The sequence below is a fragment of the Rutidosis leptorrhynchoides genome, chromosome 3 (genome assembly GCF_046630445.1).
Source record: "Rutidosis leptorrhynchoides isolate AG116_Rl617_1_P2 chromosome 3, CSIRO_AGI_Rlap_v1, whole genome shotgun sequence".
In the NCBI taxonomy this organism is placed as follows: domain Eukaryota; kingdom Viridiplantae; phylum Streptophyta; class Magnoliopsida; order Asterales; family Asteraceae; genus Rutidosis; species Rutidosis leptorrhynchoides.
In genome coordinates, this window is record NC_092335.1 from 354,767,177 (window position 1) to 354,776,703 (window position 9,527).

Consider the following 9,527-nt stretch of genomic DNA (forward strand, 5'->3'; position numbering starts at 1 on the left):
TCACTAGGTTAGTGATTATGGAAGTGTTGGAACACTTTTGGGTGTGTTTGGTTAACTAATTTTGAAATGGGTCAAAATTAGGGTTTTGGTGTCAATTTGGGCAAGGTTGGTGTTTAACACCTATGCTTGGGTTTAATTGGCGTATTAGGACCATTCTCACTTGCGTTAGTGATTATTGGTTAGTTTGGACGCGGGTTGGTGCTTGGAAGTGCAATGGGTCGAAATTGCACTAAGTGTCGATTTGAGTTGGTTTGTAAATACACTCTAAGTGTGTTGTTTGTATTTATAATAATGGAATAGGTACATTCTATCGGCGAGTTGCAGATTATTCGGTGGCATTCATCAAGGCGACAAGGTGAGTGTTAATATCCTATGTGCATATGTATGTGTAGGATGGGTGCGGGTCGGGTGAAGTGGTTCTCGGTTATAGAGCCCACTTCACATATAGGTGGATATGATGGACTTGTGTAATAGGTCCAATTGGCACGGTTGTGCACTTTGGTTGACCACCTTTGGTGAGGTGCACACTTTGTGTGTACGATATCACATATGCTTGTGATGTGGATTATACAACCCTGATATCGGCTAAAAAGTCACGTTTTCACCCCGGTATTAAGGCCCAAAAACAAGAAAGATTCGAACTTTGTCGGTAAAATACCCACTTCGTCGGTTAGAATTGAAGAACAAGTAATTACGAAGGCGGTGCAAAAGAATCAAGAGAATCGGAGCTACAACGAAGATTTTAGAGCGAAAACGGTGAAAGACAAGAAATCAAGTTACGATCCAGGGAATCAAGGCTGACCAGTAAGCCATACGGCCTGCCATACAGCCTGCCATACGGCCTGCCAGTATGGAAACGGCCTGCCATATACGTGCCACCACACGAGCCACCATACGACCTGCCTTGCATACGGCCTGCCAAAAACGGGCTGCCATACGCCCTGCCATACGCCCTGCCAGGCGTATGCTGACAAATTCCAAGTCTATTTAAAGGGTCTTTGTCATTCATTCCAACACACACTTCAATTCACTTCTTTCTCTCTCTTGTACAATATTAGCCATACTCTCAAGGCCTTCGACTCCGTGCGGGAAACCTAGTACCCGGAGAAGAACGCTGAAGATTGTATTAGGAGCGGTCTGGAGTCTTGAAGTTATCACTTTTGTATTCAGAACTCATTTTATTTACTGGTACTTCTATCCTTTATCTTATATAATGTTTTATGATATTATTGCCATGATTAGCGAGTATTTATCTTTAGTGTATGCTATGATGTAAGCAGTTATAATGCCGAAATAATATTATGGTCTGTGTATGTTGTCAAAATGCTTTTCGATTATGTTTTAAACTCAATCGCTTTTCCAACTAGTAGAATGTAGTTATAGGCTCCGTTATTGGGAAGTAGCGAACCCCGATTCAGAGTACACTATCTGTGTCACCCCTTGTTAAGAGAAGTTTATTAGATACAACGTATGATCGACCGAGGCACACCGGTTGTAGTATGTCTATCAAGCTTTGGATTCCGACTGAGGACTCTTTCGTAGTGAAACATCTGACTAGACCCCTAGTACATTGTCGGTCCTAGACCACGCTAGTGTAGTCACCAAGCATATAACCTTCGTACGTGCACGCTGAAGCACAGCGGTTATTGTAAGCTGTACCTCTACTAAGTAAGGCCATGGAACACGGTTAGTGTTGACCAGTACACTGCACCATAACGCGGTCTCAGGCATTGCACCCCGCTTGAGGGATTCTTAGTTAATTAAGGAACTGTTTGTTTAGACACATAAAGGATTGGACCGTTAGGATAACCGAACGTGTTCATGGAAGTCAGACTTGACTTGGCCATGGTGTTCTTTATGGTTAAACTCTTTTTAAGGGTCTAACTACCTTTTAACAATCATTAACGAAAGCATTGAGGCAGATCACGTCTTTCGGATATGGTACACCATGTATTCTATTATGCTTAAGAAAGTTTAGACCATTTTGGCATGTTAATACGTCATCCAACCGAGTCGCTCAATTGGATGAGACATCTGAACGTGTATGCCTGTAGTCAGACTGCACGGGCGTCGGAGGTAAGGGACGTTGCTGTCTATTCAGAATCTTCAAGCCTAATGCAGTACCCAGTGACATGTCTTATGACAGGGGTGTTTAGGACCAGTGTAATGAATACAAGGCCTCTGCCTATCATGAGCTAGCATTCCATAATCTCGGCAGAATAACTGATGAAGTCATAGTATGCACTTACTTTAACCTTATCTGGATTACAAATTTTATCGCATTTACTTTATCTATCCTATAAATTAGAAAATCCCAAAATAAATATTCACTACTGATATCTCAAAAATACGACTCTAGGTCATACTTCCCTTACTTATAAGGAGTAGTAAGATTTAAAACAGTACCCTCTCCCACGAGTGGCTGATCCTGGCGAGCCGCGGCCTAACGATACCGCGCAAATAAAAACCGTCCGTTTCGGCCATATCAAGAGAGGGTACCTAGTTTTTGGCGCCGCTGCCGGGGAACTGGTATCAGGCAATGCTGTTTTCAATCAGACTTATTCACAAGAATTTAGTGGTGTCTAAGAAAGACAATTATACACAGACTTGGTTATTAGATTTTCCGAACAGTCGCCAATTATATTGGGACCAAAAGGATCCTGCCTCTCCGTAGTCGGCCTAGCCACTTGGTTTGTTGAATAGTTTGTGTGGAACTTTGTTACCGAAATACCAGGGAATCAGTAGCCAGAACCAAAAACATATTCCACCATAGGATAGTTAGTTAATTAGATTAGATCACTTTAGATTACTCTAGTTTACCTTAGATTAGACCACCTTAGATTACCTTAGATTGCCTTAGATTAAATTATATTACCTTAGAATTAGATTAGTTTAGTTTAGCTTATTATAATTTAGCTTATTTGCGAAAATTAAAAATAAAAAGGCATACCTAGTGTATGACCCAAACCCGATCTAGACCAGGGCCGTTCTTATTCGTACCTTATCCAGACGCAATAATCTCTAACGCACGCAAGGAAGCACGAATCAGAAACCAAATGGTGTTACGCGTTACTTTAGCAGAAAACACGAAACCCTCGATTGAAGCTCGAGGAGGACCAATCAGATTTCCAGAGATTCAAGGACACTCGTTCGAGTTAAAACATCACATCATCCAGCTCATTCAGAATAGCTGTCAGTTTCATGGATTACCGAATGACGATCCTAATTCTCACCTTGATAAATTCATATCTCTTTCAAACTCCTACAAACAGCCAGGGATAGGACAAGATATAGTCCGACTATACTTGTTCCCCTACTCTCTCACTTATCATGCTCAAACTTGATTTGAAGGACTGGAAAAAGATTCCATCACGTCATGGACGGAGATGGCGACTAAATTCCTAACCAAATATTTCCCTCCTTCTAAACAAACCAAACTGAAGAATGACATCATTAACTTCAAACAAAGTTATGATGAATCTCTTTACACTGCATGGGAGCGTTTCAAAACCCTGCTGAAGAAATGCCCTAATCACCAGTTAGAACGGTCAGCCCAAATCTGTACCTTCTACAATGGTCTTACGGTAAATCATAGGACGACGATCGATGCAGCTGCTCAAGGGAATCTGATGAACCAAACCGCAGATGAAGCATGGGAATTGCTCGAAACATGACGATGCATCATCATGACTGGAACAGTGGTGAAACAACTTCATCATCTACCCCACTCTCTGCACTTAACAATCAAACGGAGGCCATCAAATCCCTCACAGATAAGATGGAATCTCTTGCCAAGCAACTCAGAGAATTGAAGACGCAACCGCAGCAGGTTAACCAAGCTCAGGCTTGTGTTAATTGTACCAACCCGCAACCTACTGAAGACTATCAAGTTGAGTACGAAAACCCTGACGGTTCAGTCTGTTACGTTCAATACCCAGCTCGTCCACCAAATCCCGGATTTAATCAACCACCAAGGGTTAATCAATTTCAGCGAAGCAATCAACCTTTCCGCTATCGCTATCCACCTTATCCAGCCCAAGAATCTCAATTGACCTACTATCAACCACTTCCACTCACTGGTCCCCCAGTTGAGGAGAATTCCCCTACCACCCAGATTACAAAAGCAGCTAACCCCACTCTCGGAGCTGATGATCAGTTAACTCAGTTCATCCAAGGACAACAACAACTAAATCAGAGAACTGCAACCAGACAAGATCAGACGAAGATACTAATGAGAAATCAATTGGCTCTGCTCAAAAGTTTAGAAACACAGCCCAGACAGTTATCACAAAGCTTTGAAACCCGACCGCAGGGAAGATTGCCAAGTAATACTATCCAGAATCCCCACATAGAAGAAGCAAAGCAAATGGATTCCGTAATCCCAGAGGAAGAACCACGCGGAAGGTCAACTAGGCTCAAGAACAAATCAACATATACTCAGAAGCTGACTCCTGAAACTCCAGTTCGCGTACCTTATCCTAGAAGGCTACAAGAAGAACCATCCAAGCTTGATTCCTTCAAACTAGATGGCAGATTCCTAGACACAATGTCCAAAGTTCCCAACCAGAAGAGATACATCCGAAGACTTCTATCTACAAAGGAGAGGATACCAGACTCTAACAAAATTCCACTGAGTGAAGAATGCTCTGCATTACTCAGAAACTCTCTACCAACTAAGCTAGGAGATACGGGTCAATTCGTTTTCCAGTGTTCAATCTACCAATCTGGAACCATTCATGCGCTAGCAGATTTAGGAGCAAGTATCAACCTAATCCCCTACTCTCTCTACAAGAGATTAGAGTTAGGAGAGTTGTCACCAACCAAAATGACAATCCAACTTTCCGATCATACAATTCGATATCCTAAGGGCATAGTTGAGAACGTCTTGGTGAAAGTCGACAAATTCTTGTATCCTACGGATTTCGTAGTAATGAATATTAAGGAAGACCTACACACCCCAATAGTGTTAGGAAGACTTTTCATGAATACGGCTAGGACTGTCATTGATGTGTACAATCAAACCATGATCTTACGATCACATAGGGAGAGCGTTACCTTCAAAATTGACAGACCAACCGATCTTTCTGGACAGGCAGAGATGTTTTCTATTTCCACCAGACGGATCACTTCCGATGATGATTCATTACCACCAGCCGACGATATCGAGATGGGTGTCAAATCACAGTCTATAGACGACCCAGAAAAGGAAGAAGAGGATTCCAGCGAAGAAATAGAGGAAAAGGAGGAATCTGAAGAGGAAGAGGAAATGGAAGACGTAAAAGAAACTGTGACAACACCCGTTCCAAGAACTGAGCGTCATGAAGAAATAATGAGGCTTGAAACGGCAGATCACAGTTTAATCATTCTCTTTAAAAACAAGAACGACAAGGCTGAGGTTAAGGATATAGAAATTGATCCTTTAGGTATCAAAGTGGAGAATCAGAATACTGAAGAAACCCGTTCATCAGACGCATCCTCAGAGGAACCGGATACCGATGATGATGAGGAAGAGCATCACGAAGACATTCTAACTAACTCACACTCTCCAACCGAAGTAGATCAAGGGGAGCCAGACTCTTCTTCAGATCAAATTCCGGTTATATCCACACATGCAGACATGATTACCTTCATCAATGATACCGATGAATTTGAAGACATTCTCGAAGCCATCCGAAAGTCAACCATTGATTTCTCACTATGCTTAACAGAACGAATCATGGCTATCAAAGAAGAGCACCACCTCTATCTCCGAAGAAAAGACAATGATGTTGAAATCCTAGAAGAATGCATTCAAGACTTTATCAACTCTCTTCACGATCATATCTATCACGAAAAAGGAAACGAGAGCATAATTCAGTGATTCGTACTATTCGCGAGATAAGATTCTGTCGAGATCAGAAGATCATTTACTCTAAGGTTTATAACGCATTAGTCGGATCTGCACTTCCGTTCTCACGAAATGAACGAGCACTACTGACTTTCATCCAGAAGCACATGGATCTTTCCACTGGCCGCCCGACTTATCACTCTGATTTGCAAATGATCAAGGATATTCACAGTCTTTTCGCTCTTCTGGATAGGGATAACTTCAAAAGCACACCAGACAGACTAGTGATTTACGTAACAATTGATCACCACGCTGATCTGATTATCAAAGAGTTACAAGACGCTGTTATGGAGGAAGCAAGATGGAACAATCCGTTCTCTCATCTTGAACCAGATCGAGTCAACATTTCCACCTATGTTACGAAGCAGCTATCACGTATCTTCCACGAATCCACAAATCCTAGTTTCATATTTAAAGCTGGATGTCGGGAGATATACTCAAAGACGGTGAAATTAATACTCGGATCAGGATTGTTGTTCACTTCTTTCCAGCTTCGTCTCTTAACTAATCTGTGCAAAGCTACAAACTCTTACTGTGGAGATCACCGTTTCGAAGACTTCGAAATTTTAAAGATACAGTTTCTTACATTGTTTGAAGACCTCCGAAATGAGTATCCCATCAGAGAAATCATAAACACCAGCAATGTGACCATGATTGACATTCATGGGTCAACCAGCAGAGCTGTGGATCATATTCTCATCGGACTTCAAGACTTATTAAGAGCAGAAACTGCGCACTACTTATCTTTCAGAAGATCTTCAAGAAAAGTACCGGACTTGTAACCACTATTGGTCCGACACTTTTTCAGAACTTATCCACCAAGACTCACATTCCCTCAAGAAGGCCAAGATCACAACCATCAATGAGGAATGTTTGCTTTTTGAAGAATCACTACGGTCGAGCCAACGACCTTAAACAAAAGCGCGTCTCGGGAGGCAACCCGTTTGATATGCGTAGAGGTGTATATGAAATAGCTTATATTTTACTAGGAAAAACTATTAAATACGATACAATTTTACACAAGATATTTATTTATTTATAGAATGGATATACCTAAACCTTGCTACAACACTTATAGGCAGTGTACCTAATCGTACAGTAGTGTAGTTTTTAGTAAGTCCGGTTCGTTCCACAGGGATACACTTAAACAAGATTAACGCTATATTAGTTTTAATTTATAAAAATACAAATATATATATAAATAATATTATTATTATTATAAAAAGGGGGTTTTTGCCGTTTAATGACCGGTTTGTCGATTTTTAAAACTTTAGTCGGAGTTAAAACCTAATGTAAAATATTAAATAAATAAAAGACTTAATTTAAAGCGTAAAGTAAATAACGATAATAAAATTGCGATAAATAAAAGTGCGATAAAATAAACTTGCGATAATTAAAAAGTACGATAATTAAAAGTGCAATTAAATACAATGACAATAAATAAAAATGCGATAATTAGAAGTGCAATTAAATATGAAAATAAAGGAATTATGCTTATTTAAACTTCCGTAATCATGATGTTTGACGTGTTGATTTTAGTTTATTCCCATGGGTTAATTGTTCTGTCCTGGATTATTCAATATGTCCGTCTAGTTTTTGTCCATAACAGTCCATCAGTCATAAATATAAAGTGCGAGTGTCCTCGTCAAATTATCCTTATACCCGAAATCAAATATTCGAAATAATTGGGGACTTAAACTGTAACAAGGTCTTAATACTTTGTTTAATAATTACACCAGGATATCGACTGCGTGTAACCCAAGGATTTAATACTTTGTTATCAATTATGCCAAGTGTCCTTGTACATAATTTCACCCCTGTTTTAATAATTCCATAGACTATTAATCCATTCCCGTGTCCGGTTAAATGAACGATTATTCGTACATATAAATATCCCGCCCATCGTGTCCGATCGAGTGTATATGGTTATTTATAGGGATGTCCAATTGTAAATCTTTATATTAAAATTAACAAACTATCATTTAGTTAAACAAATATAAAGCCCATTAATAGCCCATAGTCTAATTTCCACAAGTGTCGTTCTTTTGTCCAAACCCCAATTATGGTACAAAGCCCAATTATCCAATTTTAATATTTTTAGCCCAACATCATGATTACTTCGGTATTAAATAAGCATAATAATAACTTAGCTATGAGAAATTAATGTAAAAAGGTTGAACATAACTTACAATGATTAAAAATAGCGTAGCGTTACACGGACAGAATTTCGACTTACACCCTTACAACATTCGCTAACATACCCTTATTATTAGAAATTAAAATTAAAATTAAAATTAAAATATAATATATATATATATATATATATATATATATATATATATATATATATATATATATATATATATATATATATATATATATATATATATATCGTATGATGAATGAGGAGAAAAAGATGTGTTTGATGTTCACCAAACTGCGAATTTTTATAGGGATGTGGGCTGGAAAAGGGGCTCATGCGATCGCATGAGTTTTGCTCCTCCAGGCCATGCAATCGCATGGCCAGCTGGGGAGGCTCACATGTTGTTGTTTTCTTCTGCCGACTGTTTTTATAATATAATATATATATTAATTTTAAGAATTAATTATATATTATATTATATTCATGTGCATAGTTGACTTGTAATTTTTAGTCCGTTGCGTCGAGCGTTGAGAGTTGACACTGGTCCCGGTTCTGGATTTTCGAACGTCCTTGCGTACAATTTAATATCTTGTATTTTGCGTTTCGAATCTTGTACTCTTGTAATTTTGAGACATTTCTCATCAATAATTGGAACCTCTTTGATTGTACTTTGTACTTTTGAGCTTTTTGGTCGTTTGCATCTTCAATTCGTCGAATCTGTCTTTTGTCTTCACCTTTTATTATTTAAACGAATATTACTTGTAAATAGAACAATTGCAACTAAAAGCTTGTCTTTCTTGAGGGATAATGCTATGAAATATATGTTCGTTTTTAGCATTATCAAATATTCCCACACTTGAGCGTTGCTTGTCCTCAAGCAATATAGTCTTGAAATATACTAGAATCACTTTTTTATTCTTCACACTTTGTACATCAGTGATTTCTATACGGCGGTATAAACAATGGTAGTAACGATGCGGTTTACAGTCCCACATGACTATAAAAGTTTAGATCCATTAAGGAAATTGGATCTTTATGAAAACATTTGATCTTTTGAAAATTAAATCTAGCTTTTACCCTAGATAAGTTTTCCGGGATAACCCTTCACCGGTGTTTGCAAATTCTTTTTGTGGGTTTGGTGGGTTTCAGATTTGAAAATTTTAGCTCAACACTTGCGGTTTTGTGTTACCCACTTGCTAACCTTGTATTAGGAAAGCAACACATCCAGTATACTTGCTCCGTATATTACCTTTCGATAAACTACCGTCCGGCTGTAAAGGAAAGCGTTGAACAAGCAACTGTTAAGGCAATGTCCCCTGACATGCTTTTAATTATGGTCTACAACGTATCGGATGCAATTACTATCCTTGGTAGGAGCAATAGTAAAGCTCCCCCTTATAATTTTCTGGTCTGGCACAAGGTCCTGTCTTTGACCATGCTATGCAACCACCGTTCTTACGGTTGACACCCGATTTGATTCAGGTGACCTAATGAATT

General features: G+C 39.0%; 1 non-coding gene across 1 annotated transcript; it reads right to left on the minus strand.

Annotated features, from left to right (window-relative positions):
- Positions 1 to 3,434: 3,434 nt before the first annotated feature.
- Positions 3,435 to 3,541, minus strand: LOC139903127 (small nucleolar RNA R71). The gene has a single exon (XR_011777971.1). It is a non-coding gene; the product is annotated as a small nucleolar RNA R71 (small nucleolar RNA).
- Between the last annotated feature and the right edge of the window lie 5,986 nt (positions 3,542 to 9,527).